The sequence below is a fragment of the Haliotis rubra genome, unplaced genomic scaffold, assembly GCF_003918875.1.
Source record: "Haliotis rubra isolate DU_JTF1 unplaced genomic scaffold, ASM391887v1 Scf430, whole genome shotgun sequence".
NCBI lineage: Eukaryota > Metazoa > Mollusca > Gastropoda > Lepetellida > Haliotidae > Haliotis > Haliotis rubra.
The window spans coordinates 70,207-82,142 of record NW_025767114.1 but is presented as its reverse complement, the minus strand read 5'-3'; positions in this window follow the sequence as shown (position 1 = coordinate 82,142).

Here is an 11,936-nt window from a genome sequence, read left to right as displayed (position 1 = left end):
CTTTGAATCTTCAGACGAGACTCTTGGAACCAGTACAGTACGGAATTGCGGACGCATATGCTGGAACCATATGCATGCTGGAACCGTCAATCTTTGACGACCATGTGTGTGCAGAATGGCGTGTTGTTCTAGGATCTGATGGCCGCTAGTGGACTTGATATACGCGCAGGAGCCATCCTTCTGCCATGGTTCCCAGTGAGTAAGTAAGTGAGTTTAGTTTTACGCCAAACTCAGCAATATTCCAGCTGTATGGCGGCGGTCTGTAATAATCGAGTCTGGACCAGACAATCCACTGATCAACAGCATGAACATCGATCTACGCAACTGCGATGTGATGACATATGTGTCAAACAAGTCAGCAAGCCTGACCACCCGATCCCGTTAGTCGCCTCTTAGCATGGGTTACTGAAGATCAACTCTAACCCGGATTTTCACAGGTTGAGACAGGCAAAGTGAGTGAGTTAAAATTTAAAGTCACTTTGGCAATATTCCAGTCATATCGTGACTAAATCAAGTTATAGATTAATAATAATCTAAATTAAATTATAAAAAAACCTGTCAACGAAGGACAGTAGAACAGCTAGATTATCACAGATATGAATTTAAAACTAGTAATTAAATCTAAAACATTTTAACTAAACATGACAATACAATATAAAAATAGGCTACGGAAGGTGGATCATCATAATAGGGACCATGGGGACTTACAGTACATTTGCTTCCTGCATGGACCCTAGCTGGATTTACACCATCCCTTCAGATGTTAGCAACATGGCAAGCAATGAGCCCAGGCCACGATTTCGCCAAACAATCAAACTTTGCAGATTCTGATACCTTTCGGTACGGACTTACAGTAGCAAATTATCAATAATGCAAATTCAAGTTGAAAAATCAAGCGATGGAACACACACACACACACACACACGCACACGCACACGCACATGCACACGCACACGCACACACCACGAAATCGGAGTTCAAACGATTCACTAAATTCACCCCTCTTTGGGTGAAAAGTGATTTCAACAGCTGTGCTGCGCTGCGCTCAAAGCGCATGCGCAGTGAATAGGTTCGCACAGCCTGAAGCAGGATGCCCGAATTATAAGGTCGTGACAAAACTCATTATCTTACCTCCATGTAAAATGCTTTAATTTCATTGGTCAATGACGGTTTAACAACTTGGAAAAAATATTACCCGCTGTCATGGTAACCGCCAAGCTCTCCGCCGAGAAGCTGAAGCGCTAACAATCGTATGAGGTCATAATATGACGCATGCAGTGACCGGAGTTCGAAATCCGTTCGATCAGCTGTTTTTGTGTTCATTTTGTACAGATTTATTTTACCGACTTTCACAGCTTTATTAAAGGTATTTTATACATTGAGTGGTTTGCACACTCAGCTTAAACATAATTGACATTTTTTTGTAGCAGTTTTATGCTTGTCAGAATATGTTTCACTGACTCGGGTAACACTGCTACAAAGAGGCGTACATCAGACCGTATTACCCTCGACTTATAATGTCTGTTGTATTGACACTTATGTGTCTTCCTGCCTGTCTGCTAATGACAATATGCAAGATCAACTTCGATCACTGACCACATGCAATTTGAACGTAACACCTATCAGGCTATCCACCATAAACAAAACGCATTGATTTATGGTTCGTGCACCCGAGTTGTGTCTCTGTCACATTATGTAATTACACAGACAGGCAGGTGTGATACTTGTACACATGACATGTTATGATGTCTGGTGATTGCAAATTGTTATACACCTAAAATGAGCATGTATTTTCAAAACTCAACATCTGTATACAAACACAAAGAACCCTGAGTGTATCGGCCAATGAACCAGCCAATAAAGTCTTCGTTACATTTAAGTGCACGGCCACCCGCTCTGACTGGGTTCGGTATCCCGGGTGCTTCGTTTCGCGGGGAAGTAAACCCAAGTACAAAATGGAGTTCGGTCTTGACTGCCGTCGAGTACGGACGTCTTTTGCTTGTGAGCAAATTGAACAGTGTCATGGCGTTCTTGGTTGTTTATGGTTGTTCCCTTTTTGTTGTTGTTTTCTGATTTTCTGTTCTGTTGGAGTGTATTGAAACCTCTACGTTTATTCGTTTTCGAGGGTTAATCAGTCTGTTGTTGGGGATTTTCCTCGGCAATGGCTGATAACAGAATGCACTGTGAGGATGGCTTCAAAGTAGTGTCCTCTGGGAGGAAGGGAATCGGTCGCATTCCAGATGGTACTTCTAAGAAAGCTTGTGTTGTTAAGCAACCTCCTACTGCCACTCTTTCTGCATGGTCTCATCTTACATTTGTTTATGATGAGCCAGTTCAGGTGAAGCCAACCGCTGTCATAATTAAGGCAGATGATGATGATGATGATGATGATGATGATGATGATGATGATGATGATGACACTTCGCCAACCCTTTGTCAACTGATGATCCAGCCAGCGGGCTTTGGCGAGAGCATTGGCTAAGGTTACTACTGACATAGTCAGTGTTACAAATTCCTACTAAATTTGTTTTGCTTTGTTGACATTTACTGGTCAGTCTTTACCAGATCATGTTGTTATTTTCTGCCAGAGATTTCCAGTTCGGATATACGTCCCCCCCTGCTCTGTGCCGCTTTAAATTTCAGTCCTTTGGACATGTCTCTGCTAAGTGTAGGAGCACTCATCATGTTTGTGCTAAATGTGGGGGGAAGCACAATGAAGAGGAGTGCAATGAAAGTTCTCTTAAATGTAAAACTTGTGGTGAAGCTCATTCTGCTGCCTACAGAGGATGTATTAAATATCAGGAAGCGGTCCAAATCCAGAAAGTTAGAGTTGAGGGTAAACTTTCCTATTCTCAGGCTGTTCGGAAGGTGCGTGGAGATTCGGATGTGGTTAAGGTTCCCTAGCTTCATTCACCATCACCCATTGCTCCATCACAGTCTCCGGTATCTCCGGTTCCCAAGGTTCATTCACCACCACCCATTGCTCCATCACAGTCTCCGGTATCTCCGGTTCATTCACCACCACCCATTGCTCCATCACAGTCTACGGTATCTCCGGTTCCCAAGGTTCATTCACCACCACCCATTGCTCCATCACAGTCTCCAGTATCTCCGGTTCATTCACCATCACCCATTGCTCCATCACAGTCTACGGTATCTCCGGTTCCCAAGGTTCATTCACCACCACCCATTGCTCCATCACAGTCTCCGGTATCTCCGGTTCCCAAGGTTCATTCACCACCACCCATTGCTCCATCACAGTCTCCGGTATCTCCGGTTCCCAAGGTTCATTCACCACCACCCATTGCTCCATCACAGTCTCCGGTATCTCCGGTTCCCAAGGTTCATTCACCACCACCCATTGCTCCATCACAGTCTCCGGTATCTCCGGTTCCCAAGGTTCATTCACTCACCACCCATTGCTCCATCACAGTCTCCGGTATCTCCGGTTCCCAAGGTTCATTCACCACCACCCATTGCTCCATCACAGTCTCCGGTATCTCTGGTTCCCAAGGTTCATTCACCACCACCCATTGCTCCATCACAGTCTCCGGTATCTCCGGTTCCCAAGGTTCATTCACCACCACCCATTGCTCCATCACAGTCTCCGGTATCTCCGGTTCCCAAGGTTCATTCACCACCACCCATTGCTCCATCACAGTCTCCGGTATCTCCGGTTCCCAAGGTTCATTCACCACCACCCATTGCTCCATCACAGTCTCTACGGTATCTCCGGTTCCCAAGGTTCATTCACCACCACCCATTGCTCCATCACAGTCTCCGGTATCTCCGGTTCCCAAGGTTCATTCACCACCACCCATTGCTCCATCACAGTCTCCGGTATCTCCGGTTCCCAAGGTTCATTCACCACCACCCATTGCTCCATCACAGTCTACGGTATCTCCGGTTCCCAAGGTTCATTCACCACCACCCATTGCTCCATCACAGTCTCCGGTATCTCTGGTTCCCAAGGTTCATTCACCACTCACCCATTGCTCCATCACAGTCTCCTGTATCTCCGGTTCCTAAGGTTCATTCACCACTACCTATTGCTCCATCACAGTCTCCCGGTATTCTCCTGTTCCTAAGGTTCATTCACCACCACCCATTGCTCCATCACAGTCTCCGGTATCTCCTGGTTCCCAAGTCTTCATTCTTACCACCACCTATTGCTCCATCACAGTTCTCCGGTATTCTCTGGTTCCTAAGGTTTATTCACCACCACCCATTGCTCCATCACAGTCTCCGTATCTCCAGTTCCTAAGGTTTATTCACTCACTCACCCATTGCTCCATCACAGTTCTCCAGTATCTCCTGGTTCGCAAGGTTCATTCACCACCACCTATTGCTCCATCACAGTTCCCAGTATCTCCGGTTCATTTCACCATCACCTCTATTGCTCCATCACAGTTCTCCAGTATCTCCTGGTTCCTAAGGTTCTATTCACCACCACCTATTGCTCCATCACAGTCTCCATGTAGTATCTTCCGGTTCATTCACCATCACCCATTGCTCCATCACAGTTCTATGTATATCTGGTTTCCCAAGGTTCATTCACCACCACCCATTGCTCCATCACAGTCTCCCTGTATCTCCTGGTTCCTAAGGTTCATTCACCACTCACCCATTGCTCCATCACAGTCTCCTGGTATTCTCCGGTTCCCTAAGGTTTCATTCACTACCACCTATTGCTCAATCACAGTCTCCTGGTATCTCCTGGTTCCTAAGTTCATTCACCACCACCTATTGCTCCATCACAGTCTCCGGTATCTCCGGTTCCCAAGTTCATTCACTCACCACCATTGCTCCATCACAGTCTCCGGTATTTCCGGTTCCTAAGGTTCATTCACCACCACCTATTGCTCCATCACAGTCTCCGGTATCTCCGGTTCCCAAGGTTCATTCACCACTCACCCATTGCTCCATCACAGTCTCCTGGTATTCCCGGTTTCCCAAGGTTCATTCACCACCACCTATTGCTCCATCACAGTCTCCGTATCTCCTGGTTCCCAAGGTTCATTCACCACCCATTGCTCCATCACAGTCTCCTGGTATCTCCTGGTTCCTAAGGTTCATTCACCACTCACCTATTGCTCCATCACAGTCTCCTGGTATCTCCTGGTTCCTAAGGTTCATTCACCACCACTCATTGCTCCATCACAGTCTCCGGTATTCTGGTTCCCCAAGGTTTATTCACCACCACCTATTGCTCCATCACAGTTCTCCGGTATCTCCTGGTTCCTAAGGTTTTATTCACCACCACCTATTGCTCCATCACAGTCTCCGGTATCTCCTGGTTCCCAAGGTTTATTCACCACCACCCATTGCTCCATCACAGTCTCCGGTATCTCCTGGTTCCCAAGGTTCATTCACCACCACCCATTGCTCCATCACAGTCTCCAGTATCTCCGGGTTCATTCACCATCACCCATTGCTCCATCACAGTCTCCAGTATCTCCGGTTCCCAAGGTTCATTCACTCATCACCCATTGCTCCATCACAGTCTCCAGTATCTCCGGTTCATTCACACTATCACCCATTGCTCCATCACAGCTCATGGTATTCTCTGGTTCCCAAGGTTCATTCTACTCACCACCCATTGCTCCTATCACAGTCTCCTCTGGTGGTATCTCCTGGTTCCTAAGGTTCATTCACTATTCACTCACTCACCTATTGCTCCATCACAGTCTCCCGGTATCTCCGGTTCCTAAGGTTTATTCACCACCACCCATTGCTCCATCACAGTCTCCTGGTATCTCCTGGTTCCCTAAGGTTCATTCACTCACCACCCATTGCTCCATCACAGTATCTGTGCATCCCAAGGTTCATTCACTCATCACCTATTGCTCCTGGTCACAGTCTCCAGTATCTCCGGTTCATTCACCATCACCTATTGCTCCATCACAGTCTACGGTATTCTGGTTTCCAAGGTTCATTCACCACCACCCATTGCTCCATCACAGTCTCCTGGTATCTCCGGTTCCCAAGGTTCATTCACCACCACCCATTGCTCCATCACAGTCCTCCTGTATCTCCTGGTTCCCAAGGTTCATTCACCACCACCTATTGCTCCATCACAGTCTCCGGTATCTCCTGGTTCCCAAGGTTCATTCACCACCACCCATTGCTCCATCACAGTCTTCGGTATCTCCGGTTCCCAAGGTTCATTCACCACCACCCATTGCTCCATCACAGTCTCCCGGTATCTCCGGTTCCCAAGGTTCATTCACTCACCACCCATTGCTCCATCACAGTCTCCTGGTATCTCCTGGTTCCCAAGGTTCATTCACCACCACCCATTGCTCCATCACAGTCTCCCAGTATCTCCGGTTCCCAAGGTTCATTCACCACCACCAATTGCTCCATCACAGTCTCCCATGGTATCTCCTGGTTCCTGCTGTTCATTCACCACCACCCATTGCTCCATCACAGTCTCCGGTATCTCTGGTTCCCAAGGTTTATTCACCACCACCCATTGCTCCATCACAGTCTCCGGTATCTCCGGTTCCCAAGGTTTATTCACCACCACCCATTGCTCCATCACAGTCTCCGGTATCTCCTGGTTCCCAAGGTTTATTCACCACCACCATTGCTCCATCACAGTCTCCGGTATCTCCGGTTCCAAGGTTCATTCACCACCACCCATTGCTCCATCACAGTCTCCAGTATCTCCGGTTCCTAAGGTTCATTCACCATCACCCATTGCTCCATCACAGTCTCCAGTATCTCCGGTTCCTAAGGTTCATTCATCACCATCACCCATTGCTCCATCACAGTCTCCAGTATCTCCGGTTCATTCACCATCACCCCCATTGCTCCATCACAGTCTACGGTATCTCCGGTTCCCAAGGTTCATTCACCACCACCCATTGCTCCATCACAGTCTCCGGTATCTCCGGTTCCCAAGGTTCATTCACCACCACCCATTGCTCCATCACAGTCTCCGGTATCTCCGGTTCCCAAGGTTCATTCACCACCACCCATTGCTCCATCACAGTCTCCGGTATCTCCGGTTCCCAAGGTCATTCACCACCACCACCCATTGCTCCATCACAGTCTCCGGTATCTCCGGTTCCCAAGGTTCATTCACCACCACCCATTGCTCCATCACAGTCTCCGGTATCTCCGGTTCCCAAGGTTCATTCACCATCACCCATTGCTCCATCACAGTCTACGGTATCTCCGGTTCCCAAGGTTCATTCACCACCACCCATTGCTCCATCACAGTCTCCGGTATCTCCGGTTCCCAAGGTTCATTCACCATCACCCATTGCTCAATCACAGTCTACGGTATCTCCGGTTCCCATGGTTCATTCACCACCACCCATTGCTCCATCACCGTCTCCGGTTATTCCCATTTCTGGTGTGGTAATTCGTCGTGCCATGGTTACGCAGATTCAAACCCAAGAGGTTGAATGCCAGACCGATCCTCTTACTTACCTTATGCCTGACGGATCTTGTACACGTCTGTTCAACAATATCTCCCCAGTTGATCTTCTCAATTTTGTTATTTGCATAGTTGCCAACATTGCAAGAAATCGTGCCTTCAGGTCTGATGGTCTACAGACGATAGCATCAGCTGCACATTCTCTACTGGGGTTAAAGTTGTCATCTGATGATCTAACGAGCATGGTTAAGGGTCAACAATGGAAGTCATAATCCTTATTGTGGCTCTCTTAATCCTTCAGTGGAATGCTAGATCTATAAATGCTAATGGCCCGGGTTTTAAAGTTTTTGTCAACAGTCTTGACCCCATGCCAGATGTTATATGTCTTCAGGAGACGTTTTTGAATCCTAATTAGCGATTCCGTTAGGAAGGGTATGTCTGTATACGTAAAGACCGTCCGTTCGGGTTTAGAGGTGGTTATGCTATACTCATACAGGATTCGTTGTCATTTAGTGAAATATTGTTGCCACAGTCTGAAATAGAAGAGAATGCAGTCACTATCCATTTGAAGGAAACGAGATCGGTCTCGATTTTTAATATCTACAATAAAGCTCTTGCTTCCAGCGATGATTACACTTCTCTTTTGAATGTGTCAGATAATCTTAATGTATTGTGTGGTGATTTTAATAGTCATAATCCATTGTGGGGAGCTGTTAAGTTGGATGTTGGAGGTAAAGCCATTGATATTCTCCTTGATGAAAAGAATCTTTTCCTTCTGAATGATGGTTCCATGACCCGGTATGACTTGGCTTCTGCTTCATTTTCCGCCCTGGATTTGACCATTGTCAGTCCATAATTAGGTCCACACTGTGATTCGGAAGTGTATTTTCAGGATTCTTTTGGCAGTGATCATTATCCTGTGTTTACCAGGCTTCAACTTGACCCGATAACTGAACTAAGAGAAACAGCTCTGCTGTGGAATTTCTCTAAAGCTGACTGGTCTGCATTTACTGCTGTGTGCTCTGACACTATCACGCCAGCTATAAATTCGATCGACATTGACCAGTTTCATAACTGCTTTGTGTCTAACATTATTAATGCAGCTACTAGAACCATAGGCAGAAGTTCAGGTAAACGTCCTCTTAAACCGCCAGTCTGTTGGTGGACGGATGCGTGTCAATCAGTACATGATGCTAGGAAGAGGGCAAAGAAAATGGTTAAAAAATCAGAGTTTTGGCGCGCTTCCGTTTTCCTCAAACGAACTGTTACTGAAGTCAAATGCTTCTCATGGTCTAAGTACACAACTTTCATTAATAAAAATACACCTCTTTCTAAGGTATGGAGAAAAGTGAAAATTCTTTCTGGTAGTTCATGTTCCAAACCGGCTATTCCATCTATTGGTAAAGACACACCAGCAACAACAAATATTGACTTGAGTAATGCACTGGCAAAAAGTATCTAGTACAGATAACTTTAGTTCAGACTTCCGGCTCATTAAGGAGCCACTTGAATCAGAGTATTCAGATATCTTACATTGTCCCACACATCATATCCCTGACTACAACTCTTTATTTAGTTTACAGGAATTAAGGGACGCCATTTCTGGACGAAAACATACCTCTCCAGGTGACGATTTATTGTGTTATGATATGTTCAAACATCTGCCAATTATCAGCCTTGAAACCGTGCTTTTACTTTTTAATCACATTTGGGATGAAGGCAAGCTTCCCATTTCTTGGAAAAAGGCAATTGTAGTTCCTATTCCAAAGCCTGGTAAAGATCCTACTCAAGCCATATCCTACAGGCCTATTGCTCTTACCTCCAACATGTGCAAACTAATGGAGAGAATGGTAAATAACCGTCTGGATTACTTCATGGAAAAGAACAATCTCTTTTCAGATGTCCAGTCAGGCTTTCGAAAAAACCGATCTTGTGCTGATCATTTAGTGCGACTTGAAACCGAAATTAAAAAGGCACTAGGAAGCACTGAATATCTACTGGCTGTTTCCATGGACTTTGAGAAAGCCTATGACATGTTATGGAGGGACGGTTTGGTAATAAAACTGTATAAGCTTGGAGTTTGTGGCCGCATGCTTGACTGGATAAACGATTTCTTGAGGGACAGAACTATACAAGTTCGCATTGGAACTTCTCTGTCGGACATATACATGTTAGAGAATGGAACACCTCAAGGTAGTGTACTCAGCCCAACCTGATTTAATGTTATGATTAGTCCCCATGGTCTCTGGTATGGTGATCTACCTTCAGTTATTGGCGATTTATAGCCCATTTCTTAAACTGTATTGTTTTCCCCCTATAGTTTAAACGTTTTAGATTTAATTACTAGTTTTACATACATATCTGTGATATTCTAGTTGTTTTACTGTCCTTCGTCGGCAGGTTTTTTATAATATACATATATTTCATTTCAATATCAAATGTTCTCGTCACGATATGGCTGAAATATTGCCGATGTGACGTTAAATACCAACTCACTCACTCACTCACTCACTAATGTTATGATTAATGACCTGTCTGAGAATATCAATGTACTGTTTGCAGATGATGGAACGTTGTGGAAACGGTCCAGTAATTTTGACACTGTCTTTAATGGCATTCAACAATCTCTCCATCTTGTACAGACTTGGTGTATCCATTGGGGTTTTAAGATTTCAGCTTCTAAATCGAATGCAATCATTTTTACTCGGAAGAAGATTCCTCATAATTCAAAATTGGTTTTGTGCGGTTCTCATTTGGAGTTTGTGGATAAGTCAAGTTTTTGGGACTTAAGCTTACCTGGAAACCTCATATAGAATATTTGATTCAGAAATGCACTAAAGTCTTGAACCTTCTGAGAAGTATTTCCAGTACCAAATGGGGTGCAGACAGGAAGTGTTTATTACTGTTATATCGTGCCCTCATGAGATCACGACTTGATTTCGCCTGTCAAGCCCATGGATCTGCATTTGCTACACAAAAGGCAAGACTAGATGTTGTTCAGTCAAAAGCCCTACGAATATACTTAGGAGCATTCAGAACTACCCTTGTTAGGCTCTATATGTTGAATCGGGTGAAATGCCATTAGATCTCAGACGTGAACTGTTACAAGTTCGGTACATGCTAAAATTGAAATCTTTTGGAATGAAACACCCTACTTCAGCTGTATTGGGAGATTGTCTTGAGTATTTCCTAGATCCTTGGAAAGACGGTATGGGGCCTTATGGGATGCGTTCTAAGAGAACTGCTTTCCATCATAATGTACGTGATGTTGCCATAGCTGATGTTAGTGTTCTGCCAAAGAAGCCACCATGGTTGCTTGACCTTCCATCAGTTTATCTTGATGTCCTGGAACAAGCAAATAAATCTGAGACGGCGCCTCGTGTTAAAGCTCTTGCCGAGGAACATCTTCGAAGTTTACAGTGGATCAATGCAATGCAGATTTACACTGATGGATCTAAGTGCCCAGTGTCCAGTCGTGTTGGTGCCGGTATCTTCATAGTCACTGATAAAGGAGAATTTTCTATACAATTAGCTGATCATTTATCTGTATTCTCTCCTGAACTTGCAGCAATCATTGAAGCTTTGTGTTGGATTACTTTTTTGAGACCTGTTTCAGCGGTCATTTTCAGTGATTCTGTCAGTTCTTTACAGGCAATTCGGACAGGTGCCTCCTCAGCAAGACAAGATTTGATCAATATTATACTCGACTTTTTAATGAATTAAGTAAATTGCACAGTGTGTAATCAGCTAGATGATTTTGCTCATTTTTTACTGCATTGCCCAAAATATGTAACTCAACGTAAGGCGACGGTGGAATCTTTGACAGCGCTTAATATTGACATCCCATTGACTGGACTGTTGTGTTCAAGTATATCAATCGCAATGATGTTCAGAATGGGATTCTTGCTTACATTAAAGCGTGTGGCCGCTTAACTACTTTATAAAAATGTAGAAACTAAGCAAACCTTTCTGATGCAAGGTGTAAATGGGCCTAGTTGCCTGAACACCTATAAAACTTTCAATTATCTATCTATCTATCAAGTACAAAATATTGCACTTTTGATTTCCGATTGAACGCTTATATATTTGTTTATTTGATCCTTCATAATCAGCAATGTATATTACCGGGGTATATGCCATTACGATCGCCGCTTCAGCATTAATGGAACAGAACCACCCCCACCCCATACTCAGTATGCCTCTCTTCTGTCGCAAATGGCTGAGGGGATGGTGTAAATCCAACTTGGGTCCATGCAGGTAGCAAAAGTAATGTAAGTCCCCATGGTCCCTGGTATGGTGATCTACCTTCAGTTATTGGCGATTTATAGCCCATTTTTATACTGTATTGTTTTTCCCCTATAGTTAAAACGTTTTAGATATTAATTGCTAGTTTTACATACATATCTGTGATATTCTAGTTGTTTTACTGTCCTTCGTCGGCAGGTTTTTTATAATATGCATATATTTCATTTCAATATCAAATGTTCTCGTCACGATATGGCTGAAATATTGCCGATGTGACGTTAAATATTAACTCACTCACTCACTC